The sequence below is a fragment of the Aedes albopictus genome, chromosome 1, assembly GCF_035046485.1.
Source record: "Aedes albopictus strain Foshan chromosome 1, AalbF5, whole genome shotgun sequence".
NCBI classification, from domain to species: Eukaryota; Metazoa; Arthropoda; class Insecta; order Diptera; family Culicidae; genus Aedes; species Aedes albopictus.
The window spans coordinates 219,282,792-219,296,745 of record NC_085136.1 but is presented as its reverse complement, the minus strand read 5'-3'; positions in this window follow the sequence as shown (position 1 = coordinate 219,296,745).

Below are 13,954 nucleotides of genomic sequence, written 5' to 3'. Positions count from 1 at the left end.
GCAGCGGCGCGGTGGTGGAATAATTTATCATTTCCCCAGTTCGGAAGCGGATGGGCGCTGACGACACGGCAGTAACGCGGTTTGGTTTTGTGAAATCAAAATTCTCAGATCAAAATTAAACAGCCATTATTAGGGCTACAATTTTAAATTCCACGTAAGAGTTGATTCGAATTCCTGCAAACATTTTGGAACCTACTTCGAGAGCACCGCCAGCAACCTAGAAGCAGGTGGCACATTCGCATTTTGCCAGTGCGGTAGCGGATGGGCATGGCAACAACTGGGAATATTTTTCTACAACTTTGAAAAATAGCGGGTTTACTGGAAATGAAAACTGTTAACCAGCGTTGCCAAATTTCAATAAGAGTTTTAGAATTTCAAATATCTGTGATCTTTAGAAATTTTGGTCGAAAATACATGACTTTTGTACTATATACTGTCATTCCTTACTAAACATTATAATATTGGTTAATCCTAAGCCTACCTACTGATTTGGCAATGGCTAATAATAATCATTTTAGTATATTTTAATACTCCGCTATGATAAATTAATGCATATAAATTTGTATGGCATCGTTGAATTTTACTCCCCTCACATCTAACCAATCACGTTCGAGAGGGGAAGCCAGGCGATTGTGCCGTATAAAAGCAAACTGCTTCTTCTCATCTTCCATCATTCTTTCTTGACCCCTCGTGGGGATCGCATCGAAGGAGAGCTAGCCAGTTTCTCCGTTTGCGTTTTCCATCAGTACGCTTTGGCAAGCCGAGCGCAGTGGTTGTCGGCTGTTACGCTCTTCTTCGTATCGTTGTACGCGGCGCCAGTGGAGCAATCAGCCAGTTCAAACTGGTGCGCGGCAATAACGAGGGCTTTCTTTTGCCCCGAGTTTGCGCAGCATCGCCATCGCAAAACCCCCATCGGAATCAACGCCACCGATGCCGTTCTGGATTTGGTTGGCATAGCTACCGATTTTCAACTCATGCAACAATTGAACGATTATTGTACAACCAATAAAATTAAACAGCCTTTCTAAGGGCTTCAAAAATGTTCCTCACAAGAGTGAATCGAATAATTTTCTTAGACGACGCGTCGGGTCACAGATATGTCAAAACCGACTAAGTCTCAAAACCGTAGCATAAACTTTGCAAGCGGAATAGTGGAAATATATTAGATTGTGGTAGCATCCTTTATATTTCCCAGCCAAATATCAATGTGAGTTGTGTTCGCAAAAATTAAACATTTCTTTGCCCATTTTTGCCACACAATCTAGAAGAAAACTGTATGATATCTAGAAATTCTTAGTTATATAAATGCATATTGGTAATTTCAGTCCACCAATTAGCAAAAGCTTAATGATTTGCATTTTTGAATGATCTGTAGAATTGCATATGCTTAAATTCTTATAAAATGAACGGTTACCAAGACAATTCTGTTATAGGTAAAGATTTTTGAAAAATTCGTTTATGGAAACATTTTAAAACCAACTACTACGCGGAACAAGTCTTGTCGCGTCCATTCTAAATTTCTATATATAAACCTGCAAAAGCAGAGAAATTGTGCGAGAGGATTTGAAATCTGCATAAATTTTCTTCGCAAAATAATTGCCTGTTAGCATCCAAAGAAATTCAAAGGTTTAACAAACTACAGTTGGCCCGCTGAAATTATCCTGCAAATTGACTCACTGTATTTCGAGAGCAACAACATAGCTTAATGAAAGAGAAACTAGTTACGACTACCAGTATCTAGGCTGCCCATAAATGGTGAACCAAGAAAACCTAGTGCTGGGCTAGTACACAGGTTTAAATAGTTCTGACGTTCGATTTGAATAGGTCGTATCTGTATAGGAATCCCAGCAAATTTACGACCTATTCAAATTGAACGCCAGAGTTCACAAGGAATGAATCGGATCGAAAATAATGATAAATAATAAACTCCACTATCTATTGCCGTCTACAATCAAACTAAACCAAACCAAAATTTCAAATCACAGGCTTTATCAATGTTAATACAGCATTCAATAATCGAAACTAATGCATAAACGGACGTTATTCAACGTCAGACTTGCGGTCGTGTCTAGTATACAACCCCTCCAACTTTTTGCATTTTAGGCCTAAAAACTTAAAATATTTTACTTGTGTTGATTTAGCTAAAACTGTGATTGTTCGTAGACGTTTGTTTTATGAACATTTTGAGGTGTCATGTGGTGAAATAGCAGGCATCTTAGTAAATTTAGTAATTACACGTTATTTTCAATAGTGAACCCTTTTAAATTTACATACTGCAACAAGAAAACTGAAAAGAATGATATCAATAGTGGTAAAAACTAGGTATCTCAGAACATCTCCTCCATTATTTATGCTGCATTTTGAGTGCTATAACTAGGTAACTCGACCATTCTTCAACCATTTATTGTTTTTATCAAAAGTTTAAACCAAAATAGTTCAAAACTTTTTCTTGTAGCAGAAAGAGTAGAAGCTGAATAAGCAATCAATGCTAAAAAATATTTATTTTAAAAGCTCCATACCTTTGGAACAACTGCATGAAAAATTGTGAAATTTTCAAAGTCGTTTTTCTCGAAACTATGATTTTCGAGTTATCTAGTTCTAGCATTAAGGGGACGAAATGTTCAACCGCAGACAGACGTTCTAGCTCGAACAAATTTATTCAAATTTTCTATGTAAATTTTCACTAGCGACACCTAGGCAAACGATTGCCACAGTGCAGTCGCGTGCAGTTGACAGTTTGAGAAACCACGTGCTTCCAGCCGCTTACTTACCACCCAATTCACCACCCACCGAAAAATAAAATCAAAACAAACACTGTCTAAATCATTCCTACATGTTCGTCACATTCACAAAGATTTTCCAATGCGAGTGAAGTTCATCCAAATGCAGTTTTATTCAAGCAAATCTATGTAAAATAAAAGAATAATGTGTAAAATATTTTACAAGAGTTCTGCGTTAATTTGTCCAAAAGATTTTAGACATTAAATAAAAGCCATTTACTCTGCACAAATTATGTGAAAAAATTATTAGCGTGCAACATGTGTGGTCTTTTCCCGTCATCCGGCTGGAAGACGACCGTGGTGACAGTTGTTGGTCGCAACGCACATGTGAGGCAGCGATTGAATATGAACGTCGCTAACGCCATCTGTTCGCTGATTGCCACTTGGCAATTTGTGGCGGCCATGTTTTTTACACAAGCTGCTGAGTCAAACTTGAACGTCTGTCTGCGGTTCAACCGTTGTTTGAAAGAATTTTCGTCGAAAGTATAAAATGATTATAATATAGAAAGGCGTTAAGCCATAGCTTCCCAAACATCATATTGCGATCGCAACAATCATTAAAATAACTAAAATTGCCGCTATGAAATGAACAGATAGCGCCACCGTAGCCATGTCTATTTGACACAACCCAATTGCTGTTAACGAAATTTTAAATAATTTTGATTGGAATTTCGTGAAATATTCTAGATTTGGCAATAATTTGAATAATTTTCACTGATCCTGAAAGAAACTTTTAAATAACAGAAGATTTCGGCAAGATAATTGAAAATTATCCACACTGAATGCTGGAAGCCATTGAAAACGGTCACCGCTTACTGCCGTGAATGAGATTGCTGGTTCTATCAGCTAAATAGCCGAGAGTCGTCGCAGGATAGGTGCGCAGCTGTGGAGGTGACATCCACTCCATTTGTTTGACTGAACCAATGAACATGACGGAAGAAAACAGTGGTCACTGCTTTTATTCCCCAAGATTAGCAGATTAGGCTCCTCCCATTTGGCTGGCTTTCCAGGTTATTTCATTTGCATGACCCTCCCCGAATGCTCCAGATGCATCCATCAACTAATCAACCGAGAAATGATAAAATTGCCATTGAACGGATAGAGTAACCATAATATTGGATAATTTCGATCAGTTTAATTCTAAAAATGTTTAAACCTATTTTTAGTCCGGATAGAATAATGCGTTGTTAAATTCTGGGTGGAACCATTAGGCCATTAGTGACCGGCTACATCATTATTGCTGGGCCACCAAGTATTCAATCTTTCACTTTTTAGTTGCACCACACTTTTCTCGTTCAATGGAATTAAATTAGCTGATTCACAAACTCCTAAGAAATAAATTACAGTGGTCCTGAACAAGCCCGTTTGATTAATTGACGATTTTAGAAACGAAATGGCATGAATTCACCATGTCACGCAATGCGTGTTGGTTTTCTCCGTGCTGAATGATAAACGCCACCGAAAACTGGACCGCTGCCGTGGATTAGAATAATGACCAGTTTCACTATTGCTGGCAACGATGCTCTGTCTTTTGCTTTTTGGTTGCACTACATCTCGATCGATGTTGGAAATTATCCAACTAACTCTTGAGGAATCATTTTCGATGGTCCTGAAAAGGACCGGTTTGAATAATGGACGATTTTGATGCATTCACCATGCCATGCAATGCGTGTTTTCTCTGCGGCGTGCGGAGAATGCTGGACGCCGTCGAAGATTTGCCCACTGCTCCGCTGCCACGGATGCGATTCCAGGCGCCTTCATCAGCACGATAGCCGAGAGTAGTCGCTGGATTGTTGCGCTGCTGCCTTGCTGGAGGTGACATCCACCTCCAACCTCCTTGACTGATCCAACGAAAATGACGAAAGAAAACAGAGAACACTGCTTTTATACCCCTAGATTAGCAGATGAAGCTCCTCCCATTTGGCTGGCTTTGCAGTTTATTCCGTTTGCATGACCCGCCCCGCATGCTCCAGACGCTTCAAACGATTAATCAACCAAGAAATGAGAAAATTTACATCCACCTCCACCCTCCTTGATTGATCCAACGAAAATGACGTAAGAAAACAGAGGGCACAGCTTTTATACCTGTAGATTAGCAGATGAAGCTCCTCCCATTTGGCTGGCTTCCAGTTTATTTCGTTTGCATGCCCCGCCTACATGCACCCAGACGCTTCAAACGATTAATCAACCCAGAAACGAGTAAATTTTTATCGAAAAGAGCACCAAGCATTCATTCTTTCACTTTTTGGTTGCATCACGGTTTTCCTGACCGATGGAATGAAACCTGTTTAAGGAATCTGGACGATTTAAGAAAGAAAACTACATTAATTCACCATTTCACGCAATGTGTGTTGGATTTCTCCGCTCTGAATGCCGGATACCGTCGAAAATTGCCCCATCGCTTGCTACCGTGGATAAGATTTAGTAACCGGCTTCACTGTTGCTTAGACACGAGTATTCAATCTGTACTATTTGGTTCCACTACATCTTTATTATTTGGTTTCTCGATCGATTGATGAAAATTATCCACTCATGAGTTATCATTTTCGGTGGTCCTGATAAGGATCGTTTGGTTATGAATTCACCATGCCAAGCAATGCGTGTTGGTTTTCTCCGCGCTTAATGCTGGGCCACCGAAAACTGACCTGCTGCTTACTGCCATGGATAAAATTAGTAGTCGACTTCACTCTTGCTGACAAACGGAGCTGTCTTCCACTTTTCGGTTACAACACTGTTCTCGATCGATGGAGGTATAATTATTCTTAACTCTTTTGGAAAGACTTTCTGTGGTCCTGAAAAGGACCGTTGGAATAATGGACAATTTTGATGAATTCACCATGCCACGCAATGCGTGTCTGTTTTCTTCGCGCTCAATGCTAGGTGCCTCCGAAACAGTGATGTCAGATTATTTCACAAGTGCTTCCGTAGATGGAAACTGATGAGCGGGGGGGAGAATTTCAGAATTTTTATTCCGTAGATTCAGGTTGAAAATCCGTAGATTTCCCGTAGCTTTCCGTAGGTTTCCGTATAAAAACCGAGTTTTCTGTAGATTTATTCTACGGATCCGTAGTTCCGTAAAATAAGCGCAATTCCGTAGATCTACGGAAATTTCCGTAGATCTGGTAACGCTGCTCCGAAAACTAGTCTGCCGCTTGCTGCTGTGCTCAGTGGATGAGATTCCTGGTACTAACAGCCGAGATTTGACGCAGTTGATGTGAAGCTGCCAGCTGTGGAAGTGACATCCACCTCCATCCTCCTTGATTGATCCAACGAAACTGACGAAAGAAATATTATTTTTTTTACATTAAAAGTTCATTTATTTCATTGATTGTATACGGTGAATTACATGTCATTTTAGGGTTAAGTGATCAAATTTCTTTTTACATCTTTAGTTGGTGCTTATTTACTATAAAATTATTTACATTATTTAGACATTGTCTTAACGATGTTTACCATTTGCATGGAGTTGTTTGAATTATAATAAAGACTACTTAAAACTACTATATACAACTTACTAACCTACTATATACAGATTGCTGATCAAAGCATATTGGGATATGTTACATTTTTCTACAAATTTGTTTTTGATTTGTTCAACCTTATTGCTAATAGTCTGGAGGTTAGCCTCCTCATGGAGGTCTACTGTTCTGGTGCCATAGGGGCGATCCAGGATCATCCTTAGTGCACGATTTTGTGCAACTTGGATCTTTTTACGGTGGGTTTGCGCGCATGATTCCCACACCGGAGCTGCGTACAGTATTGCAGGAGCAATTATCTGCTTGTAGACTGCCAATTTGTTCACCCTAGAGAGGCGGGATCTTCGACAAATGAGAGGATACAAGGCTTTGATCAGAGTGGAGCATTTAACCAAAGTTTTTTCGACGTGGGAGCGGAACAGTAGTTTTTCATCGAATAGCATTCCGAGGTAGACGACTTCGGTGGACCACTCAACCCTTGTGCCGTTCATGATAACAGTGCAAGACTCAGGAGGTTTTAGTTTGGGTGATTGCCGGTGGAGGAACATTATGGTTTGTGTTTTCGAGGCATTGATCTTGATTTTCCACGTTGTTGCGTAGTCAACGAAGACATCAAGGCACCGCTGGAGTTTGTTTGTTATTTCCCGAGGCATCCTACCCTTGACGGATATGGCCGTGTCGTCTGCGAACAGGAAGAACACGCAACCATCTCCAAGGGGAGGGATGTCCGAGGTGTATATGGTGTACAGCAGGGGGCCTAAAAGGCTGCCTTGTGGCACCCCTGCTGGGATGGGGAAGGTGTTAGACAAACAACCGTCCAGCGATACCCTGAATGACCTTTGTTGAAGGTAACTTCGTATGATTTTAGTGAGGTATGGTGGAAAACTGAAGCCACAGAGCTTGTATATAAGCCCATCGTGCCATACATTATCGAACGCCTTTTCAACGTCCAATAATGCCATGGCCGTGGACTTAGATACGGCTCTGTTACTTCTGATGTTATTCACCAGCCTCACCAGCTGATGAGTGGTGGAGTGCCCCCTCCTAAACCCAAACTGTTCCGGCAGGAGAATGTTATGTTCCTCCACAAAGTTGTTCAAACGATTGAGGATAAGCTTTTCAAACAATTTGCTCAGTGCCGAAAGCAGGCTGATTGGTCTGTAGCTTGAAGGCGATGTTGGGTCCTTCCCGGGTTTGCGGATCGGTATGATCTTGGCCATTTTCCAGATGCTTGGAAAGTAGTGCAATTCCAAGCATCTGTTGAAGATGTTGCTCAAGAGTTCAAAAACTTTGATGTTAAGGCGTTTTAGGATGAGATTGAAGATCCCGTCAAACCCGGGTGCCTTCATGTTCTTGGCATGCTTCAGCACTGAGCAAATCTGCTGTGGAGTGATCCTATCCTCTGGTGGGACGACACAAGGGGAGATATCAACATCGTGGACGCAATGCGCAACCTGCTCTTCGAGTGGACTAACTATGGTAGAACCAAGCATGTGCGACGAGGCAATGTGTTCGCCGACAGCGTTTGCCTTTTCCAGCGGAGTTATCAAGAGAGAGTCACCAAGCTTCAGAGGAGGAATCGGTTTGGGATGGGTACGCAGGACCTTGGCTACCTTCCAGAATGGTCTAGATCGATCGTCAAGGTTCTGGATGACATGCCGAAAACTTTCGTTTCGGAGTGTGACCATTCTGGAAGCGATCTCCCTATTCAGATCGGCCACTTCATATTTCTTTTGAAGATCACCAGTCCTCTGAAATTGGCGTCTACGGATGTTACGCAAGCGGATTAGCAGTCGGGTGTGGGCATCAATTGCGACAAACTTACCTCTGACAGGAACTCGTCTGACGCACGCCTCGTCGGCCACGTGTATGGCCTGCTGGAGTCCTTCCAAGGCCCGGTCGATGTCCTCCACGGTGTCGAGCGGCTGGTTTTCATCGAGATTTCGGTCCACCATGCGAGCGTAGACCGCCCAGTTGACGTGGTGGTAATCCTTACGCTTGGACGTTGGAACGGGAGTCACAGCGGCATTGACTTCAGCCACCACCGGTTGGTGATCAGAGCTGAGATCGTTAATGGCCTCCGGCTTGGAAATAGCGGTGTTCGACAGGAAGAAGTCCAGGATGGAAGGATTTCCTGCCGGCGAGATGAACGTTGGTTCGTCCGGGTGGTGCACAACGTACAGCCCATGCTGCGCGTGGTCGAACAGCAGACGTCCGTTCTGATTTTGCCGATGATTCTTCCAGGCCTCGTGCCGGGCGTTCAGGTCTCCTCCCACGACGAATTTGGTTCTTGAGTTTGTGATGGCCGTCAGGTCGTTCTTGAAGCTGCTGCTCAATCCATTGCTTGTGCTGCACTGCCGAGGGCAGTACACTGCGACGAATCGTATGTTTCCTGTCAAGGATTCCACCTCCACACTGAGAGCTTCGATGGTGGTGACACGAAGCTGGGGAAGAATGGAGTATTTGATACCCCTTTTGACGACGATCGCAACACCACCCCCCCTAGAGCTGGTGCGATCAAGCCGGATAACATTGTGGTTTGGCAGCCAGAAGCTGTCAGATGGTTTGAGGTGGGTCTCGGAGATAAGACCCACGTCGATGTTGTGTTCGCTGACGAAGTCTGCAAACTCAATGTGTTTTGCTCTTAGCGAGCAAGCGTTCCAGGTGGCGATTTTGAGCGGCTTAGTTCCCATACCTGCCGACAATGGAGATGACAGCTCGCAGCTGTTCGGCACGGGTCCGGCAGGACCGCTTAATCGTGAGAACCTCCGTGACCAGGATGACAAGCTCCTCATCAGAGAACAAGGACTCGTCATTGGCCTCGCCAAATGGTTGGTTTGCATGAGCGGTAGGGGGGTGTCGACGCGGCCAGGTGGGGGCCGCTTGTGGGGGGAACACTTGGGATGAACCGGCCGCATTCAGTGGAGGGAAGTCCTCGGCTCTGAACGCTGGCGCCTTCTCCTTCTTGCGTCCTGGTTGGTTCGACGTTGAAGCTTGTTTCCGGATACGCTTGAACTCTTCGCGTTTGGGGCACCGCCGATCGGAGCCCGGGTGGGCTTCGCTACAATTGGCACACTTGTATGCCACCGCGTCCTCCGCTGCGGCTCCGCTTTGGGGACAATCGGATGTAGGGTGGTTTTCGGCACAGATGTTGCACCGTGGGAGGAGGTTGCAGTTTCGGGTGCCATGTCCGAAGTTGAGACACCGCTGGCACTGCGTCACATCGCGGCGGCCGCCACGATAACGCTCCCAGGTGACGATGATCGAGCGGATAGAGCGAACCGCTTGCAGGGCGTTCAGTGTCACTGTACCCTTCTGGAAGTGTACAAGGTAGAGGCAGTCCTTGTACTTTTTCTCCTGTTCGTCCCGCCGAGTGATCCGGAAGACTGCGGTTGGAGCCAGCTTGTACCGATTCCGGAGTTCCGCTTCGATTTTGCTGGGGTCGGTGAGCGCCAACCCCCGGATGACGGCCTTGAATGGTTTTTCACCGGGAATGTCATGGGTGAAAAACTCTACCCTTGACTCCTTCAGGAAGGAGCACACCCGGTCGTATTCCGGCTTGGTGTGGAGCATGACTTTGGTGCCAATGCCCGACAACTTGTACTCGGCATTGACGCCCAGAGCGGTGATTTTCCTGGAGAGCTTGTCCAGCGGAATTTTCTTCACCACGAGTGGGGGAAGCTTCACTTTTGGCGCGTTCGTTTCAGCAGCTTGGATCGTTATTCGCTGCCCGTCCTGTTCCTGAACGGTGTCCGGCTCGCCGCCGAAGTCGCCCAGGTCACTGTCGTTGATGGCCGTACCGCCAGTGCTGTATCGGTTGTTCGAAAGCAGCGACTCGACGATGGACTGCTCATCATCCATCCGCTTCTTCTTCTTCTTGGCTCCTGCCAGCTCCGGTGTGCTGGCTGTGGTGGTGGCTGACTGATCAGCGTTTATTTTCTTGCGCCGGCCCATTCCGCCGACTTCGCTTTCACACTACTACGACTTCGAATAATTTACCGCGTTTCTCTTGCGACCGTTACGCTCGAGAGGTAGAGATAAAACTGACGAAAGAAAACAGAGGGCAAAGCTTTTATACCCCTAGATTAGCAGATGAAGCTCCTCCCATTTGGCTGGCTCTCCAGTTTATTTCGTTTGCATGCCCCGCCTGCACGCACTCAGACGCACCAAACGATTAATCAACCCAGAAATGAGTAAATTTTCTTTGAACGGATGAAGTTACCAAAATATTAATTCGAGAAATGTTAGAATTAAACAATGTTTCACTCAAAATGGTCTTAATAGGAAAATGCGTTGCTAAATTCCAGGTGGAATCATTAGTGACCGGCTTCGTAACTGTTGCTGAGCCATGAAGCATTCAATCTTTCACTTTTTGGTTGCACCACACTTTTCTCGATCGATGGAGGAAAATTATCCGAATCATAACTCTTATGGAAATAGTTTCGAAAATCCTGAAAAGGACCGGGACGTATGATGGGCAAATAATTTGCATTATTTCACTCCGCCACGCAATGCTTGTGGGATTTATCTGCGCTGAATGCTAGACGCCGTCGCGAATAGGCCCGCCGCTTGCTGCCGTAGCTGAGATTTATGACCGGCTTCACCGTAGCTGAACAACCACCAAGCATTCAATTTATCACTATTTGCTTTCACTTTCACTGGAGGAAATTTATCTAATTAACTCTCTAGGAATCATTTTCGATGGTCCTGAAAAGAACCGTTTGAATAATGGACGATTTTAGGAAGGAAATGAAATGAATTCACCATGCCACGCACGGTATTCTCCGCGCTGAATGCTGGATGCCGTCGAAAACTGGCCCGCCGCTTGTTGCCCTGGATGCGATTCCTGGTGCTATCGAAAGTCGAGCGTCGTCGCTGGGTTGATGTGCCGCTGCTCAGCTGGAGGTGACATTCACCTTTGTTGGTTGTTCCAACGAAATCAACGAACTGCGAACTGCTCTCTCCTCGACGGTGGTCGAAATGGAACTGACAATCAGCTCTCGCATGATCGCATTCCTTCCTGCGTCGTAGCTCCACCGCACGATGTGCACCAATCAGAGAGCGTTGGTAGACTGAACGAGAAAATTTGTCCGCTACCCATATTTATAGATTTCAGCGATTTCAATGTCTGACTTTAAAACAACTTTTCAACTATTTATCAATGATTTTTAGGTTCATCGAATATTACAAATTGAACGCGGGAGTTTCATCTCTCGGATAACGGAATTTGTTTATCATTTCGTTCAGTGGGAAAGATACAGTGAGCGTTTAAAATCTTTCACTCAAACGTAACGCTCTTGGGTTCATAAATTTTGAAATGACACCGGGTATAGAAAACAGAGACGTAGTCCTACGTCAAAACAACAAAGCCGCTGGAGCAGATCAATTACCAAGCGAGCTTCTAAAATATGGTGGAGAAGCACTGGTGAGAGCATGGGTCATTACCAAGATTTGGGAGGAGGAAGTATCACCGGAGGAATGGATGGAAGGTATCGTGTGTTCCATCTATAAAAAGGGCAACAAAATGGATTGCTGGAACTATCGCGCGATCACACTGCTGAGCGCTGCCTACAAGATACTCTCTCAAACTTTATGCCGCTGTCTATCACCGATTGCAAGAGAGTTCGTGGGGCAATATCAGGCTGGATTTATTGCGATTTTTTTTTCGACTTAGACTTTGATGCGATAAATTTCGTCGTACTCATATTTCGCTTTCGATTTCGCTGCCAATCTCAGTCGCAGGGTTTTTGCAACTCGCCCGATAATATGACAGTTTTCGCCGGCCGTCTCAATGTTTACCATTAAGGTCTTTTGTTCTCGGTCCACCAGCTGGTCATGTTTACACAACAAAATCAGCTGGTTCACCGATGTTTACGTTCATCCTTATTGTTCTCGGCTACCAGCTGTTTATGTTTTCACAACAAAACCAGCTGGTTTCGCCTGAATCGGGGAAAGAAGGCGAAAATGTGTCATAAATGTTAGGTTAGTGCCATATTTGAGCGAGTTCAATTTCGTCGCCAAAGTCTGATTATTCGTAAAAAATACAATATGGGTGAACGCGCTACAACGAACCAGATGTTCGCCATCCGCCAGGTGTTGCAGAAATGCCGCGAATACAACGTGCCTATACATCACTTGTTCATCGATTTCAAATCGGCGTATGATGATACAATCGATCGAGAAAAGCTATGGCAAATTATGCATATACAGGGGATGGCCAAAATGTTTGGGATAGGCAACTTTTTTTTCTCTCGTAAATAATTTCAATATGTTGTAACTTTTCATAGAGTGCATAAAAAAATCTCAAATTTTGACTGCTTGTCAACCTATTATATGTGCATCATTGGTACAAATTTGGGCTTGATTGATTAATGTTTCGCAAAGTTAGAACCGTTCGGGTAAAACACTATTTTTTAGACAACTCATTTTTGAGCTGTCATATCTCGGAAACCAGTGAACCGAATTGAATTAAATTTTGAACGTACACTAACACTATGCAAATGCTTCACAAACTATTTAAACATAGGTACTTTTTAAACGTTGAAAAAAGTTATCATGGATTGACAATTTTTTAATTTTTCTCGAAATAATGTATTTTTTTACATCAATGTCATTAAATTTTAGTGTTGATATCCAAAGATTTTCCACCTCTGTTCTCAAGCTATCTCTAATCAGATATATTGGAGCCTATTTAGATTGAAGGAAGAACACATTTCGTAATTTTTGTGTGGTATTGTAAATTTGACCTATTTTCTTCTATATGGGTCAAAATTCCAACCCGGTATAACTTAATTCGCCGTGAGAAAATATTATATTTTATAACGTCGTATTGAGTATCAATATATTGTTGATAAACGTTAAAAAATTCATTCAATTCGGTTCACTGGTATCCGAGATATGACAGCTCAAAAATGAGTTGTCTTAAAAATAGTGTTTTACCCGAACGGCTCTAACTTTGCGAAACATTAATCAATCAAGCCCAAATTTGTACCAATGATGCACATATAATAGGTTGACAAGCAGACAAAATTTGAGATTTTTTTATGCACTCTATAAAAAGTTACAACATGTTGAATTTTTTTGTTAGAGAAAAAAAGTTGCCTATCCCAAACATTTTGGCCATCCCCTGTATGTTATATGCGTAGTTCGAGTATCGCGATTTTCACGAAGTCCGTTCAGCTGCTTGGTTTCGCTGATGATATTGATATTACATATAGCTCGCGAATTTGAAACGATGGCGGAAACGTACATCCGACTAAAGAGTGAAGCCAGGCAAATCGGATTAGTCATTAATGTGTCGAAGACAAAGTACATGATGACAAAGGGCTCCAGGGAGGAATCACCGCGCCCGCCACCCCGAATTTATATCGACGGTAATGAAATCGAGGCGGTTGAAGAATTCGTGTGCTTGGGCGCACTGGTGACCGTCGACAACGACACCAGCAGAGGAATTCAGAGGCGCATTGTGGCAGGAAATCGTGCTAACTTTGGACACCGCAGAACTCTACGATCGAATAAAGTTCGCCGTAACACGAAGTTGACTATCTATAAAACGCTGATTAGACCGATCGTCCTCTGTGGGCGCGAAACATGGACCCTACGTGCAGAGGACCAACGCGCCTTTGGAGTTTTCGAACGGAAGGTGTTGCGTACCATCTACGGTGGAGTGCAGATGAAAGACGGGACTTGGAGAAGGCG